At 30.5% G+C, this 13,860-nt stretch overlaps 1 pseudogene; it reads right to left on the minus strand.

Annotated features, from left to right (window-relative positions):
* Positions 1–10,689: 10,689 nt before the first annotated feature.
* On the minus strand, positions 10,690–10,806 carry LOC145264069 (5S ribosomal RNA; annotated as a pseudogene).
* Between the last annotated feature and the right edge of the window lie 3,054 nt (positions 10,807–13,860).

Here is a 13,860-nt window from a genome sequence, read left to right on the forward strand (position 1 = left end):
ATTCGGATGAAATAAATAATAAATAAACTATTCAATTGTTAAAAGAATGTGGATAATAAAATATGGGTTAAATAAATTAGATATGTAGGTTGAATTCCTTTGTGGAAACAACACAAGAAAAAATAGGTTATTGGGAAATCAATGTCGGAAACGTGCAAAGTCGCGCATGTTGAAACACGTGAATTTTGCTCACGTGGCCGGGATGCATGGATTTCTCAATATAGGAAGTGAGAGTTAGTTGGTCGGGAAGACAGTCAAGGGAGACGGTCAGTGAGAAAACTCAGAGACAGGCGGACGTCTGAAGCGAGACGTCACTTCAGAAACTAAAATGTGAAACTTTGAATTCTTAATGAGGAAATCACGACCGGTCGTAAGGAAATAAATTCATCATGTGTTTTGTGATAAAGCTCATCTTTGTGTTTGTTATTTTTACAAAAAGGTAAATTGTATTGTTATTATATGTCTGTGTTATAAAATGTCATTACATACACGTTTCGACATCTCATATCAACAATGTGAATCTACATCATATCTACACTAAGACTGCTGAACACTATCTCATCATTCTAAGAGCGTTCTTCATATCTACACGTCTAAGTAATGAACATTTAAAATATAGGAATAGTTATAAACGAACAATCTCTCTTACAACAACATCTCTCTCTCTCTAAAGATACAACATCATATGTAATAAGACAATAACTCTCACTAAGACTCATATCTTTACTAATAAGAACTCACGTAACATACGCGCACAAGTGGTATCGTCTAATACTAATAATAATAACTATATAACACGCGGAGTTTCGAAGAAATATATATATATATATATATATATATATATATATATATATATATATATTCCCAAAACCTTGACGGATGGGAAGCTAAAACTTACTGCCATGGTTTCAAATAGTCTGAAATAACAGCAAGGGTAGACTTGATTCCAAATATATCTCATATGTTATATTTACCCTCTTTTGGAAATAGGGTACGATTATGAATATCTCTAGTATCAAATAATCCTTATACACTGTGAAATTTGCTTCGTATCAAACCCAAAGCGAGGAGATTAACATATGAGAAATATTTGGAATCAAGTCTCCCTTGGCTTTAATTTCAGATCATTTAAAACCGTAATTGCCGGTTTTAGTCTCCCCTCCATCAAGGCCAGAAGTTTAGGGGGAATATAAGATATTTTGTAATTCAAATGGAAAACTAGAAACACAAATGTAAAAAGTGCCAAAATTATGCTCTTGCTGATTGATGATCCTCTTCATGTACGACCTCAAGGGCAAATGCCACATAGCCTACTACACAGATTATTCAGATTATTACATTTCCAACGAGCCTTTATTTGTAAAATGTTGATCAACAGTCGCTGAGATTTAGAATTCATAAAATTGTCCAAAAAACTTTGTGTGTATATATATATATATATATATATATATATATATATATATATATATATATATATATATATATATAATATTTAGTAATGTGATTGATAATTTAAAAATCAAATTATAATTAAATTAAAAATCCGTTTCATAAGAAGGAATAACAACAAAATCAATTATTTGTACGATCGTTTCGGAAAACAGTGTTTTTTATTGTGGTAGACATCAAGTTACGGACAATAATTATTACAGATAGTTTTTTAATAAACAAGGTTTCCTAGTCAGCAAATATTGTTTATGAAACGGATTTTTAATTTAATTATAATTTGATTTTTAAATTATCAATCACATTACTAAATATTAAATTAGCTCTAGGATATTTACTTATCGAGCTTATTATATATCTAAATTACAACGAGCACTTTTCCTTCCTGTATTTTAATTAAACTAGTAATTTCACTATTACATTAAAATACACTCTGCTCTTTAGACTATTGTTCTAATCTCCTTTCAATTATATATATATATATATATATATATATATATATATATATATATATATATATATAGGCATTGACAAGTATCGACAAATAACAGATAATTTTTGATATAAGTTTTTAGTCAACTCGACATAATTGGAAAAAAAAACCCCACAAAAACCCGGACGTCTTGCAGTCCCTCACTCATTACGTTACTACAACCCTAACCCTTACTGACCATTGCTTTCAAATTCGTTGGGTCGTCACTTGAGCTGGGGCAAGCATTGACATATATCGGCAAATAATAGGTAATTTTTGATGTGATATTAGTTTTTGGTAAACTCGACATAATTGGAAAAAAGAAAACAACCCCCCCCAAAAAAAAACGGACCCTTTAGTCTCGCACTCCCTCTTCTCTATCACGTGACTGAAACCCTTAACAACCATAGCTTTCAAATTCGTAAGCAAGAGGTGAATATTTTATTACTAATTTCTTTGCATTCAAATATCTGTTTTATTGTTGGATGCTACATTAACCAACTGTGGCGAGCATTGGGAGATATCGACGATATATTGGATATCTCCGTACGCGTCGTATTAATCCCGGTGAGCATTTATTTTTATTTTTTAATATTTTTATTTGGGTTGTAGTGTACACAAATACAAAGTTTTATTGTCATGTAAACTACACACACTTACTCCCATTATATTAAGTAGATATTAATATGCTTATTTATTTATTATTTTTTATGTATAATGGTTTATGTCTGTCCATTCCTTTTACGTATGTGTAATAGTGCATTTTACATCACATCTTGGTGGAAGGTAAACGCTGTTCCTCTTACAGGACCACAGGGCTCGGTGTTGCCACAAATATCACGCCATGAAATATGCAACCTATAAATAATACGCAACGTGGGACCCAGAAGAAAAATCTGAGGTTCATGAACGGCAGGTGCTCCCTTGGTGACAAGCATGAGAGACTATGAATGTTGATCCCTATTCTCATTCCAGAAGCAAGAATATCATAGACATAGCATAGGTAAGTACCCCCTCTAATTTTAAGCACGAAAATGGTATAAATCAAACACATGTGAACCAAATTAACCAGCAGAGGCTGAAAATTCAGAAGTAAGAAATGGAAACAGAGAATAGACTGATAATAGGATGTTATTATGGAAGTCGCCCCAAGAATCAAGAATACTGGAAACGGATGAAAGACCAATGTCCAGTGACTACCATACAACGGAGCAAATAATTGCAGAACAATTATCTGTCTACTGTCTATATGACCATATTTACGTATCCCTCCCCACAAATTCAAAGTTAAATAAGATGTAGTTTTTTTATGTGGGGGAAATACAATTCCTTAGAAACGAGTACTCGGAATTTGGGACAAAAAAAAATCTCTCTACTTGACAGAGGATAAAACATATACTACACTTTGATCTAGAAGTAATGGAAACACAACGAGAGACTAATAGATAAGTCCAATACGATTCCTCTCACCCATAAAATATCTGATGCAGAAGGCCTAAAAAACTCAAATACAGGAAACATGGAGACTGAAACCTATGAAACAATGGAACTGATTGAGAATGAAGCAGCTAAAGTAGAAAACATCATACAACTTATGAACGAACCAAAAACAGACTTGACCTTTACTCGTCTAGGGGTGGCCCCATGTTTTGATAAGCTTCTGGATTTGACCTTTACTCCTGATCTTAAATGGAACACATACATCAAATCCGTTGCAGGGTCGCTGGAAAAATGATGGGATCCTTCTGTCGATCGAGTAGATATCTCACTCCATTACTAACAATTAACTACTGTACACTCTTTAACTCTCATCCTCGAGTGGCCTCTTGGCTTCGATAAGGGGTGATGCCTATGTAAACTAAAGCTTCCATTCTTAAGAAACCAAGAGTGAAAGAAATTAAGAGCAGAAACGGAGAAAATGAACAAGCTTCGCCCATACATTCCAAGAAATACAATTACAGACTTGAACTAAATTTAGGCCAAAACAGTAAGTATGAAGGTTAAAGCAGGAGAAAGAAAAAACAAAGAAAGAAAATTGATCGAAAAAAACTGGAAACCCAGATCAGCAAACTTAAAAAAAAAAGAAGTAAAAGCGATAAACAAAATGAAGATGGTGCAAAGAAAGGCTTAACAAGAAACAAGAAGAACTGAAGCCAAAAATAGCAGCAAAAAAGGAGGTTTAAGACGATACCGATACAAATCTGAACGATGCAAACAAAAGGTGACTTTCGAAAATAATGAAAGCTAATTTTACCAGAATGTAAATAGAGGAAAACAAAAACAAAATAACCAGACCCGACAAAAAAAAAAAAAAAAAAAAAAAACGCTACCGAAGGATCATAATAGAAATACAGATTGTTTTTGTTTTACGGCATATCAACCCTTTTCGGGTTATTTAATGCAAAATCCAAAGATTTTGAAGCAATTTTTTTAAATAGAATATATTTGCTGTTTTCACGTCAGTTTCTATTTAACCCATAGTTGGGACCCTAACAGGTACTACCACTCCGGGTTAGAGTGGACCTGGGAGCAATGGTAATTAAAGGGTGGCTCCACACTCCCAAAGCCTACAAGCTGAGGTCTCACCACTGGATATAGTTTAAGGTCATATTCAGGACCCCCATTGAGAGACTTTTACCCTCTGCAAGGGGGCAGTCGGCGTATTCTAATGCCCCACCGACAGGGCCTAGAAATACAGAATAACTGAAAGTAAAGACAGAAGAGTCACAGCCAACTGGAACAAAGAATGAAATCAGAAAGGAAACTCCCAAGACAACCCTACGAAAATGGCAAACTGGAGAGCACCAAGTAATGCCTATTAGTTTCAGAAATTCACAACATAGCACCTGAAAAGATGTATCAACGAAGAGACAAAATGTAGAACCACATTGGTGCAAAATACGCAGAGAAAGGTATCACCCCCAGCAACTATAGGCCTATAACTTGTTTACCTAGAATATGGAAAATACTAACTGCACAACTGAGGGGGGAAAATGTATCATTCCCTTCATAACATCGGACTAATCCCAGAAGAATAAAAAGGATGCCATAAAAGGAAAAAGGACAAATCACCTATTATACAAAGGATCCTGAAAGATGTAAAAAGCAGAAAAGAAAGCGTATGACGAAAACTAAACTGAAAAAAACAAAAGACTTGAAATGACAGCTGATGGACAACACATAACTGATATTAAAATACAAAGAAGGATCATCCAAGGTGTTCATTATAGATATGATGTCTCTTAACAATATACTAAGACAATGCCAAGCCGGATACAAGTTCACTAATACAGTAATACACTAATAATGATGATGATGATGATGATAATAATAATAATAATAATAATAATAATATATATATTCGGGAGAAGATCAAAGTGTAGTATCTGTTCTTCAGATGCTGCACTTTAATTTCTTGTTCTCTGTCAGTGGAGGAGAAATCCTTCACGACTGAGACAATTTTTATTTTTGTTCCTTTTCTCCACATTAAAAAACGACCCTGGTGTCTAACTCTGTCCTGTGGGGAGGCATTGTAAATAGGAATAATAATAATAATAATAATAATAATAATATATATATATATATATATATATATATATATATATATATATATATTATATACTAATACAATATATATTAATTTTTTTATGTAAATACAGTAATATCTTGCTACGATGTGCAGACCGTTTCAATCATACTAGATATCATTACGCAAGAAAAATTAAGGTACAAAAACTGAAAAGGTTAAACACCTTTTCAAATTTTGAAGAGAGAGAGAGAGAGAGAGAGAGAGAGAGAGAGAGAGAGAGAGAGAGAGAGAGAGAGAGAGAGAGAGTTCAACATGAATGGCGATGGACGAAATTTGAGTTCTTATGAGAACATGTTAATTTTGAAGATTCGGTTTCTGTTACGAGAAGGGGGTAGTTTATGATAAAAAAAATTAGTAAGGAGGCGGATATCAAGCTCTCTTCATCCAATGCTCATCTCAGTGATGAGTATTGGCTGAAGAGAGCTTGATATGCATGTCTAAAACGGTCCCAATTATCGGGCTTGAAACCGACGGTACCAATGACTTAATCCATCTAACAACTTTCTGTACACATAATACAAAATATAAATACGCTCTTATTTTTCGGATTTTCCTTTTAATTGAGCACTCTGCTGGATTTCTTTTTTCAAAGAAAACTAATCAATATATATATATATATATATATATATATATATATATATATATATATATATATACGTAAATTTAGTTTGATCCCACTATTATATATTAGGTTTAATATAATAATTGATAAAGAATTGTCTCTATAATAATAAACACGTTATCTGCATGAATTAAATATCATATTTTAGTGTATTTTACGACCGGGTAGCCTGCTAGTCTATTATAATAATAATAGTAATAATAATAATAATAATAATAATAATAATATATATATATATATATATATATATATATATATATATACTAGCAGAGAGAGAGAGAGAGAGAGAGAGAGATGGAGGGAGAGAGAAAGTAAGAGAGAGAGAGAAAAGGAAACAGAGCGAAAGAGACACAAGATATTAAAAAAAGAGATAAACCCGAAAAGAAAATAGAAAGAGAGATTGTGTTTATGTGCAAGCGCTTAAAATTAAGGACGAGAATTAATGCCTCGGCCACGTTTACTAAAGATGAAATACCTTCATGTCAAGAGTTCAACCCTCGCAGTCGCCATAGCCGAATAATGGCGACCGGCCCACGTGACTGCGATAAGAAAGGCTGCGTAGCTTCCTTTTCAAAAGTCCAAAGTTCATTTCAATTGTACGCGCGTTGAAAGATGATGTTCACTTTCATCTTCGTCTGTCGTTATGTGCTGACGATTATCAGGGCATGAAAACTCGTGTTTCCAAACTTATATATATATATATATATATATATATATATATATATATATATATATATATATATATATATATATGTATATGAAAATTTTTCGGGGGGTACAGAATTTAATAATGGTTAAATACAGACCAATCAACATACTGATTGAAAAAAATAAAAAATGAAAATAAAGGTTAGCTAACCAGGTTTCATTCCTCGCTCAACAGAGCTAAATCGAGGAAAATGCGACTAAAAAAAAAGCCATGGATATGGCGGGGGGGGGGGTTGAGGGGAAAAACGAAAATAAACGGGGGAAAAATTACATAGAGACTAAACTAACCCTAATTTTGCAATAAAAAAAGTCATATTATTTTGCATCGAATCCATGTGTTGTTTTTTCAACCAGACCTATGTTGCCGTCCATTTGCAAAGATGTTCTCCCCCCCACCACCACCATAATAATTCTATTATTTATTTATTTAAATGTAGTTGTTGTGCGCACTATGTTGGACGAACATCGCAAAGATTAGATTCCCGTTTGAAACAACATGTATCATCCAAGATTCGTTATGCAAATTTTTCACCCTCGGATATTCTGAATAATACGTATAGTTCTGCGACTGCCGACCACCTTATAAATAACCATGCGTGTGCCACGAATTTCAGTGCTGACATGTTTACGATCTTGAGTATTGCATGAAATTAAATCTGTACTCGCTAAATCTTGTGTCTTAAAAGAAATGTTTAAAAGCATCAAATACGTCTTAGATGAAGTATTGTTAGTCCATCTCGCACTAGTTTGAAAATGAACGAAAAATTAGTTCTTTTTGTTTGCTGTTACGAAGAAAATACAATAAATTGCACAAATTTTACGAAACTTAAAACAAAAAATTAAATCAGGAAATTGTAAGGAAAGGTCCACGAATAAATATTTTTGGAATAACCATAGATAGCAATATATATATATATATATATATATATATATATATATATATATATATATATATATATATATATATATATATATATATATATATATATATTCTTTTTATTTATTTTATGATTTTTTTATTTTTATGATTTTTTATGATTTTTTATTTTTCTGATTTTTTCTGATTTTTATTTTATGATTTTTTTATTTTTATGATTTTTTATTTTTATGATTTTTTATGATTTTTTTATTTTTATAATTTTTTTATCTTTATGAAATTTTTCATTTTTTATTTTTATATTTGTTTTTGTGATTTATTTTTAGGATTTTATTTTATAGTATTTTTGTTTTATGACTTTTTTATTTTTATGACTTGTTAGAATTTTATTTTATGATATTTTTGTTTTATGATATTTTTATTTTTATGACATGTTTGTTTTTAGGGTTTTTTATTTTGATGATTTTTATTATTTTGGTGATTTATTTTATATGTATGAATTTTATTTTATGATTTTTTATTTTTATGATTCATTTGTTCAAATCAAGATAAATATGCTGTTATTTTATACAATAAACAAATAATAGCAAATAATCAATTTTTAAATGATGCTGGCTGCTGCGATTTGATTGGCTCAGCGTTTTGGGCACTTTTTGGCGTTTTACGTAAACTATTCAGAAAATTCCAACGATGCATAAGTACCGAAATCTCTTGACATACATAAAATAATAAGATATCTTAAAAAAATGAATCTTGCTCCCAAAGCTACGATTCTACCAAGTTTCAAATGGACTCTTTTTCTCTTTTTCTTAATACGCTTGATAAAAACAAATAAAAAATGAAAACTCGATCCATCATCACATTGTAATTTGTATTACAGAAATATATATATATATATATATATATATATATATAGCAAAAATAGCAATTAGTAAAAACCTGAAGAAATTGCACAATACTATTGCAGAGCAAATATGCGTTTTACCTTTTTATTACTGTTCTATCTGTTTAGTTACATATGTTTCGGTTGCCAAACTATATCTACGATCCAGCAGCCTCGTCAAACCTTACAGAAATGGTTATTATTATTTGGAAGAACGATTTTAGAAGAAATACGAGAAGAAGAAGAAGAAGAAGAAGAAGAAAAAAGGGGGAAAGAGATAATAAGGGGGAGGGGTCCGATATCGACAATAGTTAAGTTTTGAAGTTTAAAATACATTATATTGCAGTGTGTCTGTGTGTGTGTGGGGGGTAGCAATTTCAGCTAGGTGTGGGATGAGATAGAGTGATATAGGGAGGTGGATGGGGAGAGAGAGAAAAAAGGGAGGGGTAAGCAGAGGAGGGGGCGGAGGAATTTCAATTTTGGGTTTTAAGATGTTTTTTGTTGTTTAGCAAGACACTGGAGTAAATGAAATAGATGAGAGAGAGAGAGAGAGATAGAGAGGGGGGAAGAGAAAGGATTTGTGTATGTGTCATTTGCGTTTGGCAAGTAAGGGGTTCATTTTCGAATATTCGTTACAACCACGATAAGTCCATTCGTTCATTTGACAATGAACGGTTTTTAGTCAGTTAAGAGTGAATACATATTCCATTACACGCGCATATACGCATACACCCCCCCCATATATATATATATATATATATATATATCCATATACATACACACAACCACATACGCACATACCTATATATACACAATGTACATGCAAAAATACATGCATATATATGCACACACACCCATATTAACATATACATACACACATATATATACATATATATACGCACATACACATATATACATATATGTAGAGATACATATATCCAGTAAGATATTGATGTACATCCATACATACATACACATGTACTCACATACATGCATACACACATATATATAAAACATATATATCCATAAATATATACATATACAGATATATACATATATGCACAGACATGTGTATATTTATACTAAGTAAATAAAGTAAAGTTAGGATAAGTAAATGGGTATAGTAGAAAATGGGAGGTAAGGTAGACGCATGAAAAAATATGTTCCAATACATCTTACTGGTTTAATATTTAGGGGTTTGTATGTATAGATTTGACTTGCTCGTTAGGTAGGGGTTAAGTTATATTGGCTTGTAAAAAAATTAAGAGATCTAAATAAAAATAAAGATAAAGACAAACAATAGAAATAGAATAAATTAAAAACTAAGAATAATAGAGATAATAGGAGAAAGGGGAGGAAGAATGATGATTGTAAATTAAATGCGGTGAAAGTGTAAGTGTATTTAGGGATCAATTTTCATTTCCTTAAGTAGTTTTTGTGTATATATTGGTTAAATTTATATGTATTGGAGATATAAATGTAAGTCGTAAGAGTTATTAGTAAGACTAGGATATTCAGAATAAGGTTGTGTTATATTTATAGTTATATGTTTAGTAGGATGTCTAACAGTTTAAATGTGGTTTGACCGGTATAGGGAGCCTGAAGGTTTAAAGGTTAAAGATTATGAAGGTGGTGGTTAAGTTCTAATGAGTCAGGGGTTCCGTTAAGTTCATATATATATAGGGGTTGGGCGCCTAATATGGTGTTTTGGGCAATGGTTATGTCTAACCTTATTTTCAGTGTCGAGCGTATTGCAAATATAGATGCATATATACATACAAACACATACATGCATATATATCCAGATATAGATATACCTGCATATATACGTCCACCCATGCATACACATACATATACACATACACATACACACTAACACCCAGATGCACGCATACATATATATGTGTGCATACAATGCTTCCTTCAGTCTTGACAGACTATGGATACCCACTGTAAGGGTGCCTGCGCGTGAACTTTGTGTGGCAAGAGTTGCGCAATCTCCAACCACGCCTCTACTGAGTCAACATTGTTGCATACCAGTGGCAAGTTGAGGTACAAGACGACTGGAAACAATGCCGAGATAAGCGAAGAGCACATACAGCGCCTAGAATTCCCAAATGGTCACCCATATGGTATTAGCCAGGCTCAACGATGCTTAACTTCGGTGATCTGACGAGAACCGGTGTGTCAACGTGATTATGCCGTATACATGTGTGCATAGGCATAGATACACAAACATATATCCATGCATATACGTAAGACCCATGAGCATATACACCCATACACGTACACATACAAACACGTATATAAATACATATAGACACATATATATAGACCCAATCACGCCCGCACATACACCTGCATACACATACAAAGATACATGTACGTGCACATAGATAGGTAAGTAAGTAGGTGCGTTAAAGATAATAGTATTTCTGGCATACCTACACAAATGCACACATATATAAATACAGATATCAATATAGATTCCAATAAATGTTTTAGTAGTAATTAGTAAGTGAGTGGGGGATACTTTGATTCATGCATAGACAAAAACGTATATATATATATATATATATATATATATATATATATATATATATGTAAGCTTCGTGTAAAAATATTTTATGTAAGACAATGTCAGATGTATTTATAGTGAGGTGATAGTTTGTAAGGAGAAAAATAAAAATTCTTTGCGATCTGTCCGTTAGCATTATGTTAGACAGTAGTTTGTGAAATGTACTCTAAACAAAATGGCAGAAATGTGTCCTTAAAACGCGGGAATAGAAAACAAATATGGCGTCGTCTCTTTTATTTTATTCACATAATGGATTGATACCTAATATTTAAGGTTTTGTAGAAATATCGTGACGGAGGTTAAATGGTAAGTGTAATAACTAATAGAACAAAAGATAGAGAGAGAGGGAGAGAGAGAAAGAAAGAGAGAGAGAGAGAGAGAAAGAAAGAGAGAGAGAGGGCGAGCGAGAGAGGGCGAGCGAGCGAGAGAGAGATGATGCCGCTTTTTTTTTAAAAACAAGACATACAAATAAGACTTGAAACGTAAGACGAATGTTGGAAATTGAACAGCGAGATATCGGTTCACATAATATTTTTAAACTTTGGAGGGAAGCAAGAAACAGGAAGGGAATTCTATAGTCAAGCAGTGCAATGAAGGAACTATTTGAGTAGAAGACCTACCGACATTTAAAACGCTGGTTTAGGAAACAAAAATGGCGTCGTCATTTTTCACTTCTCTTCTTCACATAATAGATTGATGAAGGTTTTGTAAGGAAAGTGTGACACAGGTTAAATGGTAAATGTAAATACGAATAGAACAGATGGAGGGACCGAGACAGATAGAGAGAAAGAGAGAGAGAGAGAGAGAGAGGATGAGAGAGGGGGAAGAGAGAGATGGCAACACTTCTTTTTAAACAAAACTATTTTAAACAAAACTATTTTCAACAAAACTATTTTATACAACACTATTTTAAACAAAACTATTTTAAACAAAACTATTTTAAACAAGACTATTTTAAGCAAAACTATTTTAAACAAAACTATCGTAAACAAAACTATTTTAAACAAAACTATTTTAAACAAGACTATTTTAACCAAGACTATTTTAAACAAGACTATTTTAAACTAAACTATTTTAAACAAAACTATTTTAAACAAGACTATTTAAAACAAAACTATTTTAAACAAAACTATTTTAAACTAAACTATTTTAAACAAAACTATTTTAAACAAGACTATTTTAAACAAGACTATTTTAAACAAAACTATTTTAAACAAAACTATTTTAAACAAGACTATTTTAAACAAGACTATTTTAAACAAAACTATTTTAAACAAAACTATTTTAAACTAAACTATTTTAAACAAAACTATTTTAAACAAGACTATTTAAAACAAAACTATTTTAAACAAAACTATTTTAAACAAAACTATTTTAAACAAAACTATTTTAAACAAGACTATTTTAAACAAGACTATTTTAAGCAAAACTATTTTAAACACAACTATTTTCAACAAAACTATCTTACACTAAACTATTTTACACAAAACTATTTTAAACAAGACTATTTTAAACAAAACTATTTTAAGCAAAACTATTTTAAACAAAACTATTTTAAACAAGACTATTTTAAACAAGACTATTTTAAACAAAACTATTTTAAACAAAACTATTTTAAACAAAACTATTTTAAACAAGACTATTTTAAACAAGACTATTTTAAACAAAACTATTTTAAACAAGACAATTTTAAATAAGACTATTTTAAACAAAAATATTTTAAACAAGACTATTTTAAACAAGATTATTTTAAACAAGACCATTTTAAACAAAATTATCTTAAACAAGACCATTTTAAACAAAACTATTTTAAACAAAACTATTTTAAACAAGACCATTTTAAACAAAACTATTTTAAACAAAGCTATTTTAAACAAAACTATTTTAAACAAGACTATTTTAAACAAGACTATTTTAAACAAGACTATTTTAAACAGATCTATTTTAAACAAGACTATTTTAAACAAAACTATCGTAAACAAAACCATTTTAAACAGGACTATTTTAAACAAAACTATTTTAAACAAAACTATTTTTAAGAAAACTATTTTTAAAAAACTATTTTAAACAAGACTATTTAAAACAAAACTATTTTAAACAAAACTATTTTTAACAAAACTATTTTTAACAAAACTATTTTAAACAAGACTATTTTAAACAAGACCATTTTAAACAAAACTATTTAAAACAAAACTATTTTAAACAAAACTATTTTAAACAAGACTATTTTAAACAAAACTATTTTAAACAAGACTATTTTTAACAAAACTATTTTAAACAAGACTATTTTAAACAAGACTATTTTAAACAAGACTTTTTTAAACAAGACTATTTTAAACAAAACTATTTTAAACAAAACTATTTTAAACAAAACTATTTTAAACAAAACTATGTTAAACAAAACTATTTTAAGCAAAACTATTTTAAACAAGACTATTTTAAACAAGACCATTATAAACAAAACTATTTTAAACAAGACTATTTTAAACAAGAATATTTTAAACAAAACTATTTTAAACAAAACTATTTTAAACAAGACTATTTTAAACAAAACTATTTTAAAAAACTATTTTAAGCAAGACTATTTTAAACAAAACCATTTTAAAAAAAATTATTTTAAACAAAACTATTTTAAACAAAACTATTTGAACAAGACTATTTTAAACAAGACCATTATAAACAAAA

Source organism: Euprymna scolopes, chromosome 39 (genome assembly GCF_053919585.1).
Source record: "Euprymna scolopes isolate OS-2025 chromosome 39, ASM5391958v1, whole genome shotgun sequence".
Classification (NCBI taxonomy): Eukaryota; Metazoa; Mollusca; class Cephalopoda; order Sepiida; family Sepiolidae; genus Euprymna; species Euprymna scolopes.